Raw genomic sequence first — 11663 nt, 5'->3', positions numbered from 1 at the left:
TGGTTGGTCGTTTCCTTCTTTGGTTCACTTTGCAGATGAGGAAACTGAGGCAGACAGGGTGACGGGACTTGCCCAGGGTCACACAGCGGGGAAGCAGCTGAGGCTGGATCAGACCTCAGGAGGATGAGTGCCCTGGTGCGCTATGTGCCCCCAGAGACCCGGGGTTCATCCGGCCCAGTCTCATGAGAGTGAAGCGGATGGGGTCTCGTGGGGGGGGGGCGTTGCTTGTTGTCTAAGCTTTGAGAGTTTGTGGGCAAACATTTGGGGCCACGGGTCCCTCTGTGGATTTTCTCTCCTGTTCCTAACCTGGGGAGGAGGGGACATACATGGGCTGGCTTCTCCTTCTGTCCTGGATGGGATGAGGAAGGTTGGGGGGGAGGAGGCCCTTTTCCCAGGTGGGGATGAGGAAGGTTGGGGGAGGAGACCCTTCCCCCCCAGGGGTCGCCTCATTCAGAGGGACTATTCGAGCGCTGCTCAGGGGCCAGGACTGGAGGCCCACATCCCAATGTCTTAGCGACAAAGCCTTGCTCAGAACCTGCCACCGCATCGGCCTTAGAGGCTCCCACTCCTGGGGGCTCCCGACCCCCCGCCGCCCTTCCGCGGGCAGGGAAGGAACAAGCGCGTGCAATTTGTTCAGAGCAGAAAAATCCAGAGGCCTCGTGGGACCCGCGTTCCCGGATTCACAGCATGGCGAATGTGGGGGAGACCCCGGAGCAAACAATGTCAGAGTTCGAGGGCCTCAGAACACAGAATCTCGGCTGGGGGGAACGGAGCACAGAATGATGGGGGAAGGTCCCTGGAGACCCCTGGGTCTCAGCACTGCAAAGTATGGCACAGAGAGGGTCAACATGTACCCCCAGTCCCACAGCGCAGAAGGGGCAGAGCCGCACCTCCCCCCACCGCCCGCAGACCCTCCCCCGCACCAAAGGGGGACAGGAACAATGCTGCTGGCGGGTGGGGGCTGGGAACCAAGCGGGGTCGCTTCTTGAAAGGGCCGCTCCCACATGTGGGGCACGTTACCGAAGAAGATTCCAATAAAAGGGAAAAAAGGGCTGTGGGGACCGTGAAGCTCCAAAACATCTGGCGTTTTATGGCAACGAGCGGGCCGGGATTGGGCCGCCATCCATTACTCAGCGATGGAGGACGGGGGCGGGAGATGAAAGCCCAGGGAGGGGGAGAGGGGAGCACGGGCAAGGAGCACTCTGTCCAGTCAGGGAGGCCGGCTCCCGGGGGGAGGGGCATCTGCCCAGGCCCACTGGTCACAGACACCCCCAGGAACCCTTCCTCTGCTGGCCCGGGAGCCCAAGCCGTGACTGGAGAGAAAGTCCCATGGGAGAAGTTCCAGGGGATGAGAGGAACAAGGAGGCAGCCGGGGAGCAAAGGGGAGGCCGGGGAATGAGGAGGAGACTGAGGTTGTAACAAGGAGGAGGCTGAGGAACAAGGAGGAGGAGACTGGGGAACAAGGAGGTGTCCCGGGAACAAGAGGGACTGAGGAAAAGGGGGGTGGCCGGGAAACAAGGAGGGCCTAAAGGCTAAGGAACAAGGGGCAGCCAAAGAGCAAGAGGTGCTGGCCGGACTCTGGCTCCAACCAAGCTCATTTCTAGTGAAGGACACAGGCTGAGTTACCGGGGGCTGGCAGGGCCGGGCTGGGGCCGGCCACCCGCTGGTCTGGGATCCGCAGAGATGGCGGGGACCCCTAGGGATGGTGGGGCCCCCGTTGGTTCTTCACCTTCTCCTAGACAAGTGGTGCTGCTCAGCCCAAGGAAGCTCAGCCCGAGGAAGCCCACCTTTGGCTGCGCCATCGCCAGTGTCTGCCAGCCCGTCTTGGCTCTTTCTGCTCCCCATCCCCGCAGGCCAGCTCTGATGTCTGCAGTCAAATCTGGCCCAGGCTCCCTTACAGCGGCCCTTTCCCTCATCTTCCTGGGAGCAGCTCAACTTTCTTCAACTTTCTTCTCCCTTTCTTCAGGGTCCAAGGAGATCACTCCTGCCAGGGGCTTGGAGATGTGCCACAGTACATAGTAGGTGCTTCCCCCTTCTGGCAAAGGCTTGAAGATGTGCCACAGTACATAGTAGGTGCTTCCCCCTTCTGGCAAAGGCTTGAAGATGTGCCATAGTACATAGTAGGTGCTTCTCACTTCTGGAAAGGACTTAGAAGTGTGCCACAGCACATAGTAGGTGCTTCCTACTTATGCCAAGAGCTCAGTAGGATGCCATGGCACATAATAGGGTATCTTTCATTTCTGGCAAGGGGTTAGCAGTTGCCATGACACATAGTAGGTGCTTCCCACTCTTGACAAGGGCTCAGGAATGTGCCAGGGCACAGAGTAGGTGCCTCCTTTCCAGGAGCAGCTGTCTCACCGCAGCTAACAGTCCCTCCTCCTCCCTGTAGGGTCGCTGCTCTCCCAGAGCACTTTGCTGCCTTCCTCCTGCCCCCAAGCTCTTGAAGCCGAGCAAAGATTAACCTTGACAAACCCCCATTAACGGGTCCGTGAACTTGTTTTTAAGAATATCTGACTAACTTTATCTCACTGTAACCGGCTCCCTTTGTGATCCTAGGCACTTTACGCCTTTTAAAGCAGAATTCTCAGAAGGAGCAAGTACCTTTTCACTGTCTACTGCATGTCCGGTGCTGGGCATTTACCAGATAGTCCATTCGAGCCATACAATGACCCCGGAAGGTCCCATTTTACAGCCGAGGAGACTGAGGCAGACACTCCCACAGCCACATCTAATTGTAAGTCTCTCTGACTCCAGGCCCAGAGCTCTGCCCACCGCACCGGGCTGACAAAGGGTCCTCCCCGTGTCCAAGTGAAGGATCCCTGGGTTTAAGTCTTTTTGCTCTGGGATGTAGGAGGAGGCAGAAGGGAGAGGGACATGGGGGGATTCAGGGGATATGGGACAATAGCAATTAAAATTATCTGAAGTGCCCCTGTGTTAGAGCCCCTCTAAGATAAATTTGTATGTAGAAACCACTTGCAGACTGCGTTCTTTACCCAATCGGGGGCTGCTGGCAAGACCAGCACCCAGGACTCTGGGCCAGTCCCTTACCTCCGTTTGCCTCATCTGTAAAATGGGGATGACAGCAGCACCCATTTCCCAGGGTTATTGTGAGGATCGAATAAAATAATAAAATAACACGCTAACAACATGAAATAGCATGTTAACAAGGAGAGGAAAATGGCAATGTCTCCCCAAGTGAATGTTCTCGGCTTTTTCTTTGAATGCTCAGGGCTTAGTATGGTGTCTGGCAAACAACAAGTGCTTAATAAATGCTTATGGACCGAATAAGCCACTTGCTGGGGTCCCTGAACGTCAGGCTGCCCTCTCCCACAGAGCTTGGGCCCCCTGAATGGGCCCGGGAGAGTGGGCTCGGGGGTGTGTGCGCCCCCGCCCCCAGCAGAAGTGTTAGCAGGAGACGCAGGGAGGCTCAGCTCCCGGGTGGGCCTTCAGCCTGGGCTCAGCTGGACTTTTCCAAGGGCGCACTTTCCTTCCATCCGCTCGGGTCTGGGGGATGTGGAACCCTCCCCCCAATCGGGTTCTGGAGGGGCCCAAGGTAGAAGGCTCCGGCCGGGAGGGAGGGAAGGAGGAGGTTCCGAGCCCCTCTGTGACGTGGCCGGCATTCCTTACGACCCGACAGCGCCAGTTCCCGAGGATGTTAGGCCGGGACGGGCAGGAGGCCCAGCTACGCAGCCCTAGGACCTCCCCCCCCCCCAGTCTGGGCCTGTGGTCTCGCTGGCTGGGATGTCCTGGTGCGGACGCTCCATCCACCACAGCAGACCAATACCCACCCCCTAAGTGCGAAGTGCTGGAGAACTCTCTGCACCCCCACCTCTAAGACCCCAGGAATCATAAGGTCGGAGGCGCACGAAGCCATCCCCCTGCCTCCCCCTCCCCGCGGCGTCTCCCTCCTCTCCGGGATCCTCCCGCCCTCAGTCCCAGCACCCCTGACGTTGCCTGCAGAGGGCCTCCCCAGCACGAGAATCCGTTGTACAGATAAGGAAACTGAGGCGAGCAGGGCGAAGTGACTGGCTCGGGGTCACCCAGCTGGAAACTGAGATTCTGAGGGGGCTGAGGGGAGATTCGAACTCACGATGTGCTCCATGCACTCTGGCGCCCTCGAGCTGCCCTGGGATGAACCCAGGTGGTGAAAGGGATTCTCCAATGAACAGAGGAAGGACAGGACCTTGGCGACCGCTGGGCCCAATGTCCAACAAAGTCCCTTTAGGGTCCCCGGACTCCCCGGGCCCAGAGACCCTGAGTCCTGGATGATAACCCCAGACCCATCGCCCAGCCCTGAACCCCAAATGAAATCCAGCAGGGAGGGCCCAGGCGCCCTGGGCGGGACGAGGGTCAGCGGCCCTGCTCTGGCTCTGCCCCTCTGACCCGCAGGCGCTGCATCCATCTCCCAGGCGAGCCTTCCCCGCAGCGCAGGGCCCTGGTTCATGGGGGCCAAAAAAGGCCAGAGAACGGCAACAGCTCCCCTCCACCCCCGTCTGCTCCAAACCGGTCCTTGTCGGAACCTCAGCTTCCCGTCTGTTCAGTGAGGGGCCAGAGCAGACCCAGAGACCCCGACAAGGCCTCTGCTGGGACAGGGCAAGGGGCAGGCAGCCACCGAGAGCCCCGAGACACCCCGGCCCGCTCTCCCCTGTCCTCCTCTTACACTCATCTAACACCTGTCATGGGCAAAGCAACCCTCTCGCCTCTCTTTTTCCCTTTTTTTTTTCTTTCTTTTCCCCTCTTTCTTTTTCTCTCTCCCTCTCTTTCTCTCCTCCCTTTCTTTCTCTCCCCTTTCCCTTTCTCTCTTCCTCCCCTTTTCTTTCTCTTCCTCTCTTTTCCCTCTTCTTTTTCTCTTTCTTTCTCCCTCTTTTTTTCTCTACTCCCCTTTTCTCTCCCCTTTCCCTTTCTTTCTTGTTCTCTTTTTCCCTTTCTCTCTCTCTCCCTTTCTCTCCTCCCTTTCTTTCTTTCTCCCTCTTTTTTTCTCTTTCCCTCTCAATTCCTTCTCTTTTTTCTCTATCACTTTTTATCTTTTGGACCCCTCCTGCTCCTCCACTGCCCCCCAACCTCTATGCCCCTTCCCCACAGCCAAGGCCAGCGAGCTGGTCCCACGTCCGGAGACAGCGCTGTGATGATCATCGATCACTTTGTCCCCCAATATCTGGTGAAACTACCAGCCTCAGGCCGAGAGCCCCAACTAAGAGGTAACCGTAGCTGAGGGCTGGAAGCCCCTAACTCCCGGGGAGATCATGTGGGATCGGCCTCTGGGCCCCACAGGGCTTTGAGGGAGAAACCTGAACTTCTATAGAAACCTCATTTGGTTCCATCTGCCCACGAACCAAGAGCTGCGTCCTCGAGGCCGGCGGTCAGACCGGCTCCCGCTCACCCAGCACCCGGCGGCCAGAGGCCGCATTCTCTTCGGCTGCTGTCGCTCAGTGGGCGGCGGGGGGACACCACAGGCCACCAACGGCAGCAGACTGACCAGACAACAAGCCCGGAGCACCCCGCGCTTCCTTCCGGTTTTCCTTCCTTTCACCCAACATCCCCAGGTACGTTTTAACCCAGCTCCTGCGCTCTGGCCCTGGAGGCCCCTGGGGCCCAGGCCCGAGAGTCTCCTCTCTGCTGCAGATGGTTTGTCTGGGTCTCAGCAAGCTGACCGGAACATCTCCCAGCATCCCCTCGTAGACCAGGTAAAGATGGAGGCCAGGGATGCTGGAGGAGGGGACTCAGAGCTGGGTGGGGCCGCTGGGGGCGCCACAGGGCAGAGTCGGGGAAGCTCTGAGTTCAGACCCAGCCTAAGACTGGGAGACCCCGGGCAGGTCATGTTCCCCTCTGTGCCTCAGTTTCCCCATCTGCAAAGTGAGCTGGAGAAGGGAACGACCAATGGGGCGACAAAGAGTTGAACTAAACAGCGCTCTGGACACGGAGGAAGAGGACCTGGGGGCGGCTCCTCACCCACCTTTGGGCAACTTTGGGCAAGACGCTTTTGGGGTCTCTTCCTCAACAGTAAAAAAGGGGGTGGCTCAGCTGGCCGGCTCCAAGCCTGCGCTCACCACCTGGACCACGTGAGGGGGAGGGGACAAGAAGGGACGGTCCCAGCTGAAGGCAGAGTGGCCTGAGGGCCCAGCCGGAAGCCGCACAAGCCGATTTCTGTTCCTGCTCCAACGGAGGGACGGATCATTGACCAGCACTTAGAAAGCCCGGACTAAATCGAAGCAAAGGCCCAGAGAACACAAATTAGGAGGTCCGGCGTCCTTGCCTAGGAGGGGCTTATATTCAAACATCCAAGCCCAAGGGAGGGGGATGAGCTCCCCATCACGGGAGGTGTTCATGGAAAAGCCGTCCATGGAGGCTGGGGCGGGACGGGACAGACTCCCGCGGACGGGGCCCCCGAAGGCCTTTCTATTCGCCAGGCGAGGGTGCGGAAGGCGCGTCCCAAGTTTCCTTTCAAACCAGAACAGACGGAGAACGCGGCCTTGCCCGCCACGTCCGACGCCGAGGGACCGGCTCCCGGGGCCGTCCCCTCCATCCCTGACCGCCAAGGGAGCTGCAGGACGAGCCTGTCCCCGGGAAAGGCCTGGGAAGGAGCATCCACATGTGAGTTTAATCTTGGGGGAGGGGCAGAGGCAGCCCGTGGCCACCACACTAAAGAGCTCGCAACGTAAATTGAAAAAATGATATCCATATGATGAAGCGCGCCGCTTAAGGAGAAACACGTTGGGAAGCCGGCCATTGAGGAGAAAATGAAACGCACCCAAATGGGGCTCCCTCCGCACATGCTTTCGATGCACAATTGCTGCCTTCAGAGCACGGCGGCCACCTGGAAGCCATTAGCATTATGTCGCCAATAATGCAGAATTAAAACATTTAGCTCTGCCTTCTAAAATTAAGTGGGCGCAAAAGGAAAGGCCTCGCAGGGAGCCCACGGTCAGCCTGGGGAGCGCGGCCCGCCGGGGGTCCTGGGGGCCGGGAGGGCCGGGGCCTCGGCAGGTGGAGCCAGGGGCAGGGACCGAGCCCGGGAGGGAAAAACATGGGGCGGGACATGCATGCGGGAGGCCTCTGGGCTTTCTCCCCGGCACACTGGGAGTCAGTCACCCGCTGCGAGGGCCCTGGGAACAAGGACTAGAAGCTCAGAGCAAGTTACGACAGGGAGGGGGCTTAGAACAGGGGGTGTCAGGGCTGGGAGGAGGCTTAGAGCAAAACTTGTATCTTTGAGGTCTTTGCTTCCAAGCCCTTAATTATACAGATAATTAAACAGGTTCCTTTAAAGGGCTGAACTTGGGAGCCAGAAGAGCAATGTTCAAAGTTTGCCTGGGACACACTTGTTAGCTGTGTAACTCTAGGCAACCACCTAAGCTACATGTGCCTCAGTTTCCTCGTCTGTAAAATAGGACCCTGGTAACACTGGCCCCCCAGGAAGTGCTAGTCACCCTAAAGTGCTTTCTGCCAACGTTTGCTTTCTCCTTGCTGCCATTTGGCGGAGGGGAACCTGCCACAGGGACGGCCTGGGTGAGAGACAAAATCCAAGTTTCCAAGGCCTGCTCTGCCCCTCCCAAGGGCATCTGTCCCATGGCCAGGGGGCACAAAGAGGGTGCCCAGAATTGGGTCAGAGCCGGGGCCTCCGCCAGGGAGGGGCCACTCCATTGCACCACACTTCTCTCTGAACTGAGAGTAACACAACGCAAGTGATCATGGAGAACGACAAGGGAGCAGAACTGGAACACGGGTCCCCGAGGCAGGTCACTGTGCCCCCTCAAGCTCCCTTTCAGGCCTGAGACAATTAAATGGAAGTGTTGGGGGAGGGAGCCTCCCGGCTCCTTCATGACACTCAGGCTGGGAAGTGATCAAGCTTAACTAGAGTCGAAGCTCTTGGATCCCCCTTGGGCAAAGCCGGTGGTCAGAGAGCTCATGGATGAGCCCTTGAGTGACCAGCGCTGCCCTCCTTGTGCTGGGACCCTGTCTTGCGTCTATATCTGAGAAGCCCCTCCCCGAGACTCCCAGGGCAAGGTCTCCCTTTGTGCTTCCCAGGAGAGGGAGAATCTTGGGGAAAGTCCGGCAGGCCCAGTTCCCAGAGCGCCAGCCATGGCGGGCCAGGCCCAGAGAGCCTGGATGTAAAAGGAGGTAAGCTTCATTCCCCAGAGGGGTCTGGAGATCCGAACGGCCACTTCTCCGGAGAATCCCTCTGAACGACGGCTTCAAATCACTCGTCGGAGAAATACAAAGCGGGAGGACCGGGGCTCTAACTGGTACCCGGAGAACTGGATATGGAGACCAAAGGTGGGAGAAGTCGGCGCCGGAGGGATGGGGAAGGGCAGGCCCACCCTATATGATGACAACATGATAGCGTCATTGTTATTATAGCTTTGTTTATGTATAAACTATTATAGTTAGTGTTGTTATTATCAGGAACATTTCTACAGCTCCCTGAGGTCTGCAAATGTCATCTCGCTGGACCCTCACCCTGAAGCTGGGACACCCAGGCTACGAGAAGGCAGAGCCGGGGAGGCCTGACGTGGCTCTCCCAGGCTCCCGGGGCTGGCCTCCGAGGGGGGATCCAGGCTCCAGGCCCGTCCCTGGGCCGCCTCTAACAAACAGCCTGACTGTGACAAAACAGGAGAAATGACAGATGACAAAGAGTTCAGAGAATCATGGGAAATTGAGGATGAACAAAACGGGGGATGGGGAGCGGAACCAGGGAAACCGGATCTGCCAGGGCGGGAGACACCAAAGGAGCAACAGGAGAGGAAAGGGGAGCCGCGGGATTATCACGATCCCACCCGGCTGGGGGGCTGGGAACCCCCTGCAGAGATGCTACCACGTGTGAAGATGACAAGGGACGGCTCCCTGGATAAGGGGGAGGCTTTAAAATGAAATGGCATAAAAAGGTGGTGATAAAAACAAGGATTTTTCCCAAAAGGAACATATTTGTCTATGGGTCACCTTAAAAAAGTAGAGACTTTCAGGGTCTGGCCCTAGTCCATGCAACAAGAAGTCACAAGTCATCAGGGTTGGTGGAGAACGTGCTCGATGAATGAACGAACAAATGAGCGAACAAATGAGTAAAAGACAACACTGCTGGAGACAGAGGGAGCACGAGCTAAGCTGCCCCGTGAGGATGAGGGCAACGGTTACTTGGGGGACAAGGACTCCTAGAAGGACCTGGCTGACACCTCCATGGGAGTAAGGGACAAGTGGGCTTGAAGGGCCAGAGACAAAGATGGAGCCAGCGAGGCTTCCTGCCTATGTCTGGCCCGAGCGTGGCTGCCGGCCCTCATGCCGCGGCCCTTGGCAAGATTTTGTGAGACTCAGTTTTTCACCTGTATAATGGGCACAGTAATAATCCTCACATGGTCCCATTCATAGAGGTGTTATTTTATAAAAATGTTTAATGTGAAACCTGAAAACTGAACTTCCTGAGAAATAAGAGAAAATCCAGGAGGAAGGAACAGGACAGAAAAGGTCAAAGGCACTCAAAGCTCCTTATTTCAAGGAAGGGGAGGGGGAGCCAAGCTCGAAGATCACACTGTTAAGCGATGACCAGTCATCTTAGAAAGCTCAAAGCACAGTTGGGAATAACCGTGGATGGGAATAATGGGAATAAACCATTATCTACGGGGAACATCCCACGTGACAGATGGGGAAACTGAGGCACTTACTGAATAAACCAGCCAAGTCAATCCTTCCCACCAAGGCCTAATTTCAACCTTGCTGAGCAAGCTCCATGACCTCGTGCACAAAGGAAGGAAACATAAAAGATGGGAACGTGGACTCCCAGGATCGGCTGATCTGTTTAACACGATGGGACCAGATTGTTTCAATCTCCCCCAAAGGCGTGAGATCAGAAAAGAGGCGGGGGAAGGCCAATGTCATGGGGAAGGCCCACAGGGAAGGCCCAGCTTACTTACAAGTGTTGGGCATGTCTGAGAACAAGGAAAGCCTCGGAGCAGAGCTCACGACACCCTGTCCCTGCCTTGTAAATGGAGATTAACGGTCTTCTACTCAAGTTATATGAGGGAACCAAAGTGCTGGAGAATGTCAGAGGGAGAGGGCCCTTGGAACAAGGGATGTCAGGGCTGGGAGGGAACTTAGAGCAGGGGAGAAAACAGAAGCCCACCCAATGGTAAATCCTGCTCTAAAGAACCTTTTAGATGGCTTCGGAATACATTCACTGAGACCCACAAAGTGTAAAATTTCAAATGGAGCTGACCCCTGAACCAAGAACTAAGGGCATCTCGAGAAGCCTGAATCCTGGAGTCCATTAACAAATGAACAGTGCTGCCTTCTCGGCCTCAGCTAGTGCAGGGATCACTGGAGCCAGTGGCCTTCCTTCTTTCCTTCCTCCCTTCTTTATTTCTTCTTTCTCTCCTTCCTCCCTCCCTTCCTTCCTTCATTCCTTCTTTCCTTCCTTCCTCCTTGGATCTTTGGAGTCTCCCAGAGCCGGTAAAAAGGGAGCCTCAGAGCTAAGGTGCCCCAGGGATGGTCAGTGGGACTAGTGAAGGCCACGATAAGGAGACTCCTGATCCTCCACAGCCAACGTGGACTTTGGTGTGTCTCAGGCTGAGTGAGAATGGGCCTTCTCCCCCTCAGGTTGCGTATCAATAATGAATAGTAACAATGGCGCATTATGAGACCAAACCATCTTTAAGGACTCTCCCATATCCTGCCATTCTGTATTCCTTTTCCCAGTGTTTCCCATTCTAAGATCTTTTCAGCTCTGACATTCTAGGTTCTAGGTTCTGGTTCTCTGTTCTTGACTGTTCACATTCTCATTCAGTCTGCACTGACAGTCTATTTTCTAGGTTCTAGGTTCTCTGTTCCCCACTGTTCACATACTCATTCATTTAGTCTGCACATATAAGGCACCTACTAGGTTCCTAACTTCTGAGAACCAATCCCTGCCTTCAAAAAGTTCACAGTTCTAAGTAAAGGGGGGGAAATGAAATAAGAAACATCGAATAGAGACCAGCAGGCATTTAGATTTCATCCGGGCAGAGTTCAAAGGTTTCAGGAGGAAGGAAAAGCAGGAAGGCTGGCTCTGGGAGGGAGAGGGGGGAGAGCTCCCATCTCCCTTCTTCGCAGAGGTGGGGGGGGGGGGACTCCTTGCGAGGAGCTCAGTGCAGACCGTCAGATTTTGCTGAACTGTTTTTTTTCTATATGTTTTACTTGTGGATTGTTGCCAAGCCACGCCCCCCACCCCAGAGCCCCTGAACTCGGACCCAACCCTGGGATCTCTCTTAGGTGAGCTCTCGCCCGCTCGTCTGAGAACTGGGCCTTCGCAGCCCGTCAGGGCCCTGCTGCTGGTGCCCTAAGTTCCCCATTCCTCGTTCCCTTCCACTTTAGAACATAAACTCCTTGAGGAAAAGCAGTGATTGGTAGCTTTCATCCGGGTCCCCAGGACTCCCCAGAGGATTGGACATGGAGGTGCTCAATAAATGTTTTCTCATTCACTGGGCCCTGATTGGCTTTTATTTTTTCTTCCAAGGGATGGCTAGATGGGGAATATTTAGAAGAAGTGAAGAAGCATCAGTACTTTAAAAAGAAATTGTAGATGCAAAGCTATGTAAGATACCGAGCTCCAAATCTGAATCCACGTGGGGTCCCGGCTGGCCCGGCGGGGTTGTGGCCGTCCTTAAAATGAGGATGTTTAAAAAAATCCCAATGTCGCTGAT

General features: G+C 56.1%; 1 long non-coding RNA gene across 2 annotated transcripts; it reads left to right on the top strand.

Moving 5' to 3' along the window:
- Positions 1-3424: 3424 nt before the first annotated feature.
- Positions 3425-11460, top strand: LOC116423752. Of its 2 annotated transcripts, none has more exons than XR_004234273.1 (5): positions 3425-3853; positions 5083-5198; positions 5303-5543; positions 5623-5684; positions 11335-11460. It is a non-coding gene; the product is annotated as an uncharacterized LOC116423752 (long non-coding RNA). The 2 variants fall into 2 exon arrangements; XR_004234272.1 differs by lacking the exon at positions 11335-11460 and adding an exon at positions 6002-6958 and having other exon boundaries at positions 3426-3853.
- The last annotated feature ends 203 nt before the right edge of the window (positions 11461-11663 follow it).

Source organism: Sarcophilus harrisii, chromosome 4 (assembly GCF_902635505.1).
Source record: "Sarcophilus harrisii chromosome 4, mSarHar1.11, whole genome shotgun sequence".
Taxonomy (NCBI): Eukaryota; Metazoa; Chordata; class Mammalia; order Dasyuromorphia; family Dasyuridae; genus Sarcophilus; species Sarcophilus harrisii.
The sequence above is the reverse complement of the archived record's forward strand: the minus strand, read 5'-3'. Positions and strand labels throughout refer to the sequence as shown.